Here is an 11,171-nt window from a genome sequence, read left to right as displayed (position 1 = left end):
GTTTAAAGTGGCCCAAACTATATCAGAATGGCTACAAGTCGCTGCTGCTTAAAAACAATAATAATTTAAAAAAAAACAGAAATTAAGTAACTTCTGTATGCAAATTTACAGCAGTGGAAAGATTTCTTAAATGTGATGCTATGAGTAGTTTTAATACAGCAGCAATTTAGTTTCGTCCTGACTTTGCTAAAACTAGCTTTTAGTTTGTCAATCTATGTAATGAGCTGTGTTTTTTGTTAGTTTAGTTTTGTTGTATTTATTTTTTTTTTGTCATGCAATTCTTGTGTTTTGTGCCTTAAATCTTTTTCTTTAATTTGAGGTTATTCAATAAGCTATCTACAACAAGTAAGATATTATTTATTCACAATATTTCCATAGAAGCTCACTTGAAAATATTTGAACTACACCTTTTTTTCTTTAAATGTAGCTAAATTGATTTTTGAAGCTTTGAAATCTAAAACCAAATGAGCAGTTCTACATGGTTGTTTGATTTCTAGTGTTTAATCTAATTTATTATTTCGTTTTGATATTGCGTTATTGTCTGCCAAGATGTCTTCTTTTACAGAAGCACTGCTTTTCTAAACAAGCAGCCCTACTTGAGTTTCAGATCACAATCCTAAATGGTTCTTCTTAAGGCTGGATGTTGCCTGTTGAAAGCGTATTGTTTGCCCACTTCAGCTGATATGGCCTTGGAGCTGTAAATCACCAGTCACTACTTAGCTTCCTAACACTCCATTCAAGAGCTGGGCACAATAGATYCACAACACATTCATTCATCCACTCTCCTGCTCCCGCCTTCCTGCTATTCAACTTTGCTCTCCTCCTGCGTTCCCCCATTTTCTTTCTTTCTTTCCCTTCCCTGCTGCTATGCTGAGCTGTTTTCGCCCCCCTCTCCCTCTGCTTCCCCATCTTTTTCTTTGCTTTTACTTCCCCCATCAATTCACCCGCTCCGGTTCCTGACGTGGCTTTGTTCGTTGGAGGGGCCGACAGTTTCTCATGCACCTGCTTTGTTGTAGATATGTCAGAATGTGCACACACACAAACACACACACACACACATGCACAAAGTCGGCTCTAATTATTGTTTAGGTTTCTGCTCTGGCAGGAGAGATTCCATCACTTAAAAGTGACGTGTTGTTTTTGAAAAGAAGAAACAAAAATGCCGACACACACACACGCACAAAAAAAATAGATCAAAACTGCACCACAAAAGAGAAGCATTCCTACTTACTGGTCCTGACATTTTCAACAGTCTTTTCTTATTGGCCGTGGCACTTTAAGAGTATGCAGTTTCCCTTCCTGTCTGTTGGTTGTTAAAGCGCTGATAACCACATGCAAACTTGTACATGGGTGCACTCAAACGTGCGTGCTAAGAACTCCGGCACCGAGTGTCAGTCACAATTACCTCAAATTGATCGCTCTACATCCATGCAGCATGCAAGTGTAAGAAAGAAAGAGAGAGATTTAAAAAAATAAAGGAAACAGAAGGAAAGAGAGATGCCAAGCAGTGATTTATGACCTGAAAAGACAGATTAACTCCACTGGCTGCCTAACTGGCCCTGAAACAAGCTGAATTACAGCCCAAACTAGGAAGAGTGGAGAGGTAGAAAATAACAGAAGAATGAAAGTAAAAGGTCAGTGGTGTGGCAGGAGAGAAACAGAACAGACAACAACATAAAAGACAAGATTGGTATAAAGAAACTCAAAAGTGAAAAGGTCAGAGGTGAAGAGGATGACAGATTGAAGTCTGCAGGAGGAAGTTCAGATTGAGCCATCAGGATGTCCAAACTCTGGTAGACACATATGTTATATTCAGCCCTAAAGTTTGTGTGATGATCTGGTGAACTCTTTCAGATTCCATTTTCGTGGCGTGCTGTGGAAAAGCAGAACTCAGGTCAACTCTATTTTGCCTGCTTCATGGTGGGAGGTCAAAGGCCAACGTAGGCCGTGTAAGCAATTCACACGATTCATATGAAGCAACCCCCTGTGAGTTACACTGAACCAGCTGTGTGTTCAGGAAAGACGGGGATAGCACAATATTAGTTTTTTTTTTTCTGTCACATTATGTTGGGAGGTGAGGCTTGACTTTAGCTCTCAGCGCAAATTAGTTATGATAAAAGTAAAAATGAATTTTCAACTGAGCAGAATGAACATGGTCAGTTGTTGGACCTCTTTTCTGGATATGTTTTTTTTTAAATACTGACTTTCTGCTGCAATGTGCACCTACCTTTTTCAGTTTTTGTTCTCTGATTTGCTGTTGTTGTAAATCGTCTCTCCACCTGCTGGCACGACAGCTAGTTTAGTGGTTCTCTTAAAACTATGCTAACAGAGAAAAGATGAAAAGAACAAAAACCTTTTTCTTAAAACTATCCTCAGTAGTGTAGACCAGGCCTTAAGTTACCAAACTGCAAGAAAAAACAAGACCTGCAAGCCTTCACTATATCAGAAATCTTATAAAAACAACTTTTTATGTCACACTTTGGTGTGATGAAAGCAATACTTTGTTCTATAATGACTAAAAGATGAAAAGAGAAGATCTAAGAAATGAAATCTTTCTGTCAGAGAAGGAGGAGGAATTGGAGGAGTTAGACAAAGAGGCGAGGAGGGAAAACTTGAAGGTAAGCACACATGGAAGAAGCACTTCGCTGCCTGTGGGGAACTTCATTAAAGGGTAAATAGATTGTGCTTGTTTAGCAGCGTCTGCGTTAGCAGTTTTGGAAATAACTATACAGATTTTTTGCCTCTAGCCTTTTTATACATAAACACACACAATGTTCCTGCTGCCATGACTTGCCCAATGACTTCCTTAAAAGACCTACGAGTTACCTACAACTTAACATGTGCAAAATATATGATTTTATATGCATAAAGAGGTTAGAACCTGTAAAAAGTGATGCACCTGTTTACTGTGTAATTTTGGAACAATTTTAACATGTCTGAGTTCACATTAGGTCAAATGTTTTTTTTTTTTTTTTTTTCTCACAGGGTCATATCTTCATGTGTTTATGCAAGGGTTTTGTATTGTCCTAGGGAGAGATGAACTATCAACCATTTTAAATTGTGAAGGATTTGGGTCTTTTACTACCATTTTACATTTTCAGTGTATTATTTGATTACCTGGCTTAATTGACCCATATCAAACTCAAGACCCTAATCAAGTTCAGGGATGTCACAAAGCTGGTCATCAAGTCCAAGTAAGTCCAGGTTTTGGGAAATCTGAACATGTGGACATTAATCCAAGACAGAGCTGTTTGACAGCTAATAATCAATCACAAACATGAATCCAAACCCACAAATTCCCCAGAACGAACAATAATTGTTAGCATATGAGCCGCAGCTGGTAAACACACTGGGGTTGGGGGAAGGAGCTTAAATAAACCTTGCCAGATTTAGAGACACACGTATTTAACTTGATCAGTACAACACAAGCTACCCTATTTATTCTCTAATTTAAGTTACCACACATGAACAGAGTAAATGAGCATTTATATACACTCACTGKTAATCTACACTTGTTCAATTGCATGGTAGCACAAATAGCTAATCAGACAATCATATGTCAGTAATTCAGTACTTTTAGGCAACAAGAGTTGATGGCTTGCTGAAGTTCAAGCCGAGCATGAGATTAGGGGAAAAAAAGAATTTAGGTGGTTTTGAACATGGGATGGTTGTTGGTGCCACGTGGGYTGTTCTGAATATTTCAGAATCTGTTGCTCTGCTGGGCTTTTCTATACTGGTTTGAGATCATCAAAAAGCAGCAATGGCTCAAATAACCTCTTATAATGCCATGTTCTGAATGCATTTTGAGCATCTCAAATGTGCCCAACGCCTCAAGTTGGACGTGTTGCGATCAGACCCGATTGAGACTAGATGCACATCTGAAGATGGTTTTACGGGAGGAGAATCTTTTTTTTCAGGTCTGTCTTGAAGTGCAGATTAAATAAAGTTGAAATAAAGACAATGGCTCTGCTTTATTTACTGAGACAAAGCGAACGTTGCGCTCACCAGATAATTAATTCACCAGATAATTTAAAGGCGGTCTGTTCAGTGAGTTCAGGAGCTGCGAGCTGACGAACTATTTTTTGTCCCGAGCCCAGTTTAACACCGCGGTCGGTTTAGCGAGCCRCTGACCCGCATCGGTGCTGATATCTCCAGCCAGAACTACAGACAGTCGATTTCAGCTAAAGAGCTCCTGTCCGTCTGTTTCATGTTAGTGGGCAACATTCAGGAAACCGTCACGTGGAAAAAATTTTCTCTCTGATTGGTTGACGCAGCAATAGTTCAGATTTTTTAACTCGAGCGTCGACTGCTTTGGAAGTGCCACATGCATGTCAAACGCTCAAACCGTACCCACCGCTTCATTGCACGCTGCGCTAAATGCTCTAGACACGCCGCGAGACCCCTAGACGCGCATCCACCATAGTAAACCGGCTGCTCCTGCTGCTCAGTGGGTTCGGTGTGAACCTAGCTTTACACTCAAGGTCAACAGAATAGTTTCTTGAGCTACAGCGGCAGAAAATCCCACCAGGTGCCACTCCTCTCAGCAAAGAACAGGATCATCATTAGGATGTGGTGGAATAGGAGACTCATGAAGCACTGGACCCTCTGACCACCACCGGCAGGCGTTGCAGGTCTTACCCAAGGACATAACAAATGAGACGTRTGGAACAGGGATCGAACCAGCAACCACAGCCGGCCAGTGTGTACTTTATAAAATGGTCGGCGATAGTATGCTTTTCTACGCATAATAGTTTGTAAATACTTAGTTTTTTTGACACACGTTGATTTATATCCATCAGGAGATTGTTCACAAACAAATATTGCTCGAGAACTGCATGGGTGTTGCCCGGAAAATGCCTGATTTTACAAGTGGAAGTTCTCCTAAATGCTACTAAGTGCAAATTCATGCTTTGAGGCTGTGCAAAATGACTTTTCATCTTCCACAAATTTATTATTTATCATTAGAAAATGTAGTCCATCAAAGATACACAGAAGGCATTAAGTCACCATTTGCTTTCCTAATGCACATATGTTGCACATGTCAACAAAGATGAAAACAGTTTAATAGGAGTTTTCATGCTCAAAAACAAAAATACAATTCTGTTTTTCAAACATGATGGGACTGACCCTGTTAAAACTGCATTGTATGACCGAACTTATGCCGTGCATTGAGCTGGGCCGGTCTGCCTTTGTGCAGTAAAATAAACCATATTTAACACATATTAKGAAACACCAAGAATTGCAGTGAGGTAAAAACAGCCCTTTTTCTCAGCTACATGTGAAAATTCACACAAACTATTAGTCCTTTTAATGTGAGGGGATTTCATTATGTTTGATTATGTGAAAAAGTAAAATCCCCTTCAGGGTATTTCGCCCTCCCTGTCTCAGTTCAGCTAAACAAGTGTAAACAAATGACACTGGAAAGGTCATAAATTCGAGCAGCGGCCTTTCAGAAAGCTTTCAATAGGACTTGCTGAGGAATGAAATAGCCATTCACCAATTGCCCTTGATGCTGTTAATGTCTCTCAGGTTTATTAACTAACCRTTTTTATGGTTATCCCATGCTGTATTTTTGCATCCACACACAAACACACACACCGCTGACATGTCTTGTTCCATTAGGTGCGAATGAGTTTATGTGCGCTTGTGTGTGAGTTATGTGCCTGGCCGCTAATTGCAGACAAATCGCTTTGCCGCACACAATCATTCCTGTTTTTTTGATGTTTAATTTCACCAGTTGATTACCGGCGGAGTTTAGCGCTGCCATTCCTCTTCCTCCGCCACAGAGACGACTCATCTGACTTCTCACACTCTCCTCTGTTGCGCATACATAATGAGCTCGCTTGGACGAACAGAGGGATGGATTTCATAAATCATGTTCTTGTTTGTAACAGCTTTTCTCTCCCTTTCCATCTCTCTTTCCGTTTCAATTAAAGTCGCAGAGCCCATTCTAAATGTGGAGTGCCTGGAGATGTACAGTCCAAGTGAAATATTTCCTGTATAGTTTTGTGATTTGAAGCAATTTTGCTGCCCCTCGTCCAATATCCTCCTCACTACACCTGCCAAATGACACTCCAAAACACTGGCTGGGCTTCTGTGCCCTTATATCCCTGTTGACTTTCCCATAATAAGAGCCACACAGACAGTGAAGTGCAGACAGAGCATGAGGACAGCAGCGGGCCAACAATGAACAACATTGTTCACATTAAATGGGACAAGTAGGCTTTTACTTTGCATGTGAAATGAGCATCTGTTAAGAAACCTTAATTCCTTGGATGACTACATGCTATTGTTTTATTTTTTGAACGTGCCCTACAAATACACACATGCTGTGTACATGGATGGAAACTGCAAGTGACATTCATTGCTGGTGCACTGGTGTTAGGCAGTTTTTTTACAACTCACCATCTCTGAGATTGGAAAATAAATCGGGCAGCTAAATTGATTTATTTGTTTTTATCACTACTTGTTATTGCTCTGTTTCTCACTCCCACCCTGTAGCAGATTGGATTTTTGTAGAAGCCAGAACGGTACACGTTTACAACCCAAATTTAAGACTTTGTCCAGAAAAACTGCAGTGGTTGGGGGGCGGGGGTGGATTGCAAGATCCCTCTCTGTGTGTTAGTGTGTTTTTTAACTTAGGCTTGGTTTTATTTTGCATTATACTGTCTTTGCACTTCTCTGTGTGTGACCTATTTTAAGAGAAAATCCTTCCTGGGTTAGGGAGCGCGTGTTCGTTCCTCTGGGGTGTTAGCATCCCTCCCTCACTGCCCCTGTGCTAACAGGTTCAATCTCATCAGACAAATAAATAGCGGCTCAGTGCACCTCCAGGCAACACCGGTTCAGTTATACAGTGCAGCGATCCGAGGTGCAGCAGCACGATATATAGAGATTGGGTGGCCTGCACCTTTTCTCTTGTGCTCCTAATGATGTGGTAAGCTTGCCTTTGGCATTGAGGAAATTGGTGTTCGATCCTTTAGCAGAGACGACGTGCCTTCAGGCTTGCTATTAGCCATGTGCTAAGCTAAAAACAATGCAAATACAGGCCCTGGGTCAAGCGGGGGATCATTAGTGGGCCGTCATCCTCTGCAATTATATACAACAGGTGATGCATGGAAACGTTGAGGGGCTGCTTACACCAGCTGTTCCTCTAAAAAGACTCTAGTGACAAACTCATTCACCAACAAGGGGTTGGGGGAGGTGCATCATTCAGAAGGGTGCTTTGACAGGTGAAACCAAAGCTGAAGAATAGGGTTTTTATAAGCCTAAAAACAGTTGATAAAATGTCAGGTTCAGCTCAAATAAACTGGCCACATAAAACAGTGGCAGATTTAAGACCGACCCAAAGAAACCTGTGCTACTCAGAGTTCTTTAGGGGGCTCTAAAAATGGCAGTGCGAAGTATACAGGCATTTCCTTTGATAATAGTGTTCTGGAAAGACACATGTCATGTTAGCAGGATGAAGGGATAATCTTAGCAGAGCTTCAGGGTTATCATCAATCAAAGCAGGTAGGTATTGAACACTTTTGCTAAAACTGCAGTTTCTGTCTTTCTTGCTTGTTTTCTTGAACTGAATAGAATTCAGAGACTGGAGAAGTGTGATTTTTATAAAAATAAAAAAAACTCTGAGTTATGCTTTACTGTTTCACATAAAATTATTATTGTTTTTTAGAATTATTATTTTAAAGTGTCCAAAGATCTTAGAGCGGACATGTGCAAATCCTACTTTTTTAGCCGTTTTGTTGTGTACTTGGACTAGGAGGGAAGTTGAATTTAGTTTCTCCCGGTGCCATATTTTTCAACCYGTTCAGTTTTCTCTATTTTCTATGATGTTTTCTGAACTGTCATRCCAAACTTTTGCGACAGAGCTGCCAAATAAATTCTGAACTTTCATAGTTTTCATTCTACTTTCGCTCTGGATCAGAATAGGCTCCAACATGTGAGGCTGGATGGACAAGTTTTTCATTGTTGAAAACGTTTAATTAATTTGTAAATGAAACATTTCTGTGCCACTATTTATAGTCGTAAATCCTTATGTCAAACTAGAAATGAGGGTGGGTGTGAAGTGCCTCATTTGAATTTAAAGAGACAGGAGGGGCTTGTGGAGTTAAAATAAAGCATTTCGGTTCAATTTCATATGGACCCCAACTGAATGATTTAAATGCGTATATTTCTCGTACAAGATGATTATTGTCTAAAACGCAGGCCTTCCTTGCAGGTATGCTAGGCCTTTAATCTTGTAGATGAAAATACATTTTGCACATTAACCGACCTTTTCTGACCAAATTTTGTAAGCCTACTGTGTTCCACGTCTTTGAGAGTTTTTGTCCATGCACACACATGCCCCCCCCCCCCATGTGTATGGTACCTAGGAGATCTGGTCGTTCCACTGCCCCTTTTTATTTTTATTTTTTCTTTTTTTTTGCTGACAAGAGTGAACACACTGTTGTGCTGGAAGTGCACTGAGTCGAGACCAGAGAGAAAAGGAGAGAAGGAGGAGGAGAAGGAGAGAACGAACAACTGGAGAGGAGCAGCACATCGGACACCACCTATTTATCACCCCGACTCCCCCCGTCCACCACCGAAGGGAGAAAGATGGAGCCGATGAAGACAGCAAAGTGTGAGCAAAAGAATCCGAAGTGAAAGGTGAAAGCAGGAACCTTTTCTTAACTTTGAACCTTTTCCAAACTTTAAGGCTTACTGCTGATGCTTTTTCCACCATGGTTTTCTCTGCCTGCATTTACACCCATCCCCCCCCACCTCCTTAAAGCTGATTTGGTACAGCAGCAGTGGATAAATAAAAATGGGGGGAGGTAGAGGTAGAGTGGGTGAGGTGGAGGCAAAGGACTCCCCACAGGGAAAGCCACTTTTCCAAGGAGAGAACAAAGCAATGTGCATTTCAAAAGAAAACAAAAAAGCTATTAAAGTAACCAGCTGAGAAGAGAGACATGTTAAATAAAAGCCAGAAGATAAACTGACTGATATCCTSTAAATTGTTATGAGCTTCAAATTTATACATTTGACTTCCATATCTAAACTCACTCGCCATGCCAATTTTGTGTTTGTGTGTGCTCGTGAGCGAGCGGCAAGGCACACTCAATAAAGGTTTTTATGCTCACAAACCAATTTAGGCCCTGAAATGAGATCTAAAGTACCGTCTCACCATGCTCTCCTAATTAATTGAAAAGAACTAAAATAATGATATCTAGGGAGTGATACTGATAGACATGGTTTATTTCTGACAGCTGGCTCACACTGAGCCCTGAAACCCCTTTTATTATTAAGCCAGAAAGAACAAAAGATTTAAAATCTCCATGGCTGCTCAGCATGTCTTTATTTTTTCCTCTCTTTTTTTGCTAGAATATATTTGCTGCTGTTGTCACTTTTTGTATAATTAGACATGGTAAGAAAGAGAAAAGTAAAAGAGGATGACAGAAACAGAATTTGTAGATGGCAGTATTTTAAAATTTTTTCTTAATATTATTTGTTTTTAGAGTTTTGGAGTTAAAATGATTTTATTATTACCTTAACTGTTACGGAGCCAACTGAGAGCACAGGTTGTTGGGATTTTGCACTTTGAAACAGGTCTTTGCCACCAGCTGGGTGATAAATTGCATGACTAAGAAGAAAGGACACCTGCCAGCTACCCCGTTTCTTAGACTGGCTCTACAACAGAGGAGACACTCAAACCCAAACACACGCAAACATTTTCTTTTGGTTAGAAAGAAACAGGAACACAAATATACAGCAAAGCACTAGATTGATTCGAGGTAGCTGTCACGTTGAACCGCCCATTATTTCATGTAATAAGTACAAGTTTTGTTCTACATATTCAAGGGATCTAATCAAAAAAAGTGTGGAAAGCTTTCTCCAGCATGAAATGCGATCTTTAAGTGAATATGTTTAAACTGATTTGAGCTTATACACTTAAAAAGACACTATGAGTAAAACTTTTTTATGTTGTGCCCGGTWAACTCCGCTTGCATCATCACATTCACAAACATAGGGATTGATCTTTGGTTTAAAGTCGTTCAGCTGTAAACTGTGGATTGATTTACAAAGAACTCCCTGCAGCTCAAACAATTCTCTCTATAGATACGGCTTTTTTGTTTAAAGCAAACAGATTTTTGTACAAGTCTAAAGCTTTAAACACCAAATGCACTGCCTGTCAGAGAACATCTGAGATCTGCGTGATGCATTTTATTCCAAAGCTTTGACAAATCTCTGAAATAAACCTCATGTTTTAAAAATTACACGACAGGGAGTTGATTTCTTCTTTATTGTCTTGATTGTTAACAATAAAAAACTAATTAGCCTCTCATGCTAATGGATTTTTAGAGGCCGTGAACTGTGTGCCAACGATTCAATTTTGCACTGCAGTTTGTTATGTAGTCATCTATCCAGAGAAAACAGAAAAAAAAAGGTTGATCAAAAATTTTACGTACATCTGACAGACGTTTTAAAGCTGTTGCTGTGAAATTTATTCTTTAAATGTTTTATGGAGATTTGCAACAGTGGGTAGTTTTTATATCATACATCAGCATGTTTGGTATAGTTTATTTTGATAGAAAAATTTACTGTTTCAACCTGTGTCCACAATGCATTTTGCTGTTTGTGTATAAGGTGATGAAATGCTAAAATCCATGGATGGACAAACTCCCGTGCAAGGACCCTAGTGAGGGTAAAGCACTGGTCCTAACTGTGGAACACTGTTTTAACTAACACATTTGCTATAACAGCATTTGTAGTATTTATTTAACATTTCTGAGCTTCACAAAATCTAAGTTAGCTTAAAAAAAGCCTTGACCAGAGGTTTAGTTCACTCCTCTTCAAATTCCCCAAGTATTCCATTTGAACATGGAATATCACATTAAACATGTGGTATTCTGCAGAGTAACTGGAGCTAAGATATGCAGAAAAGCCTTGACAAACTACTGGTAATTCTGAACTGCATAGTGTTACATACTCAAAAATGTTTAGCATATATTAAATTCTAAAAGTTGTGTTTTGATAGTACACTGCAGCTGAATGATACATGGAATGTGGAAAAGGAATTTCCAGCTTTCAGCTCATTTTGAAAAAGCTTTCAGGTCTGAGTAAATCCACAAGATGCCGTGTGTGTGTGTGTGTGTGTGTGTGTGTGTGTGTGTGTGTGTGTGTGTGTGTGTGTG

At 39.8% G+C, this 11,171-nt stretch overlaps 1 long non-coding RNA gene across 1 annotated transcript in view; it reads left to right on the top strand.

Moving 5' to 3' along the window:
- LOC106517140 (uncharacterized) overlaps positions 1 to 11,171 on the top strand; it is a 29,594-nt gene that overhangs the window by 1,967 nt on the left and 16,456 nt on the right. Inside the window, exon 2 of the long non-coding RNA XR_001310166.1 lies at positions 8,434 to 8,646. This is a non-coding gene — a long non-coding RNA (uncharacterized LOC106517140). The remainder of the gene's footprint in view (positions 1 to 8,433; positions 8,647 to 11,171) is intronic.

Source organism: Austrofundulus limnaeus, unplaced genomic scaffold (genome assembly GCF_001266775.1).
Source record: "Austrofundulus limnaeus strain Quisiro unplaced genomic scaffold, Austrofundulus_limnaeus-1.0 Scaffold45, whole genome shotgun sequence".
NCBI lineage: Eukaryota > Metazoa > Chordata > Actinopteri > Cyprinodontiformes > Rivulidae > Austrofundulus > Austrofundulus limnaeus.
The sequence above is the reverse complement of the archived record's forward strand: the minus strand, read 5'-3'. Positions and strand labels throughout refer to the sequence as shown.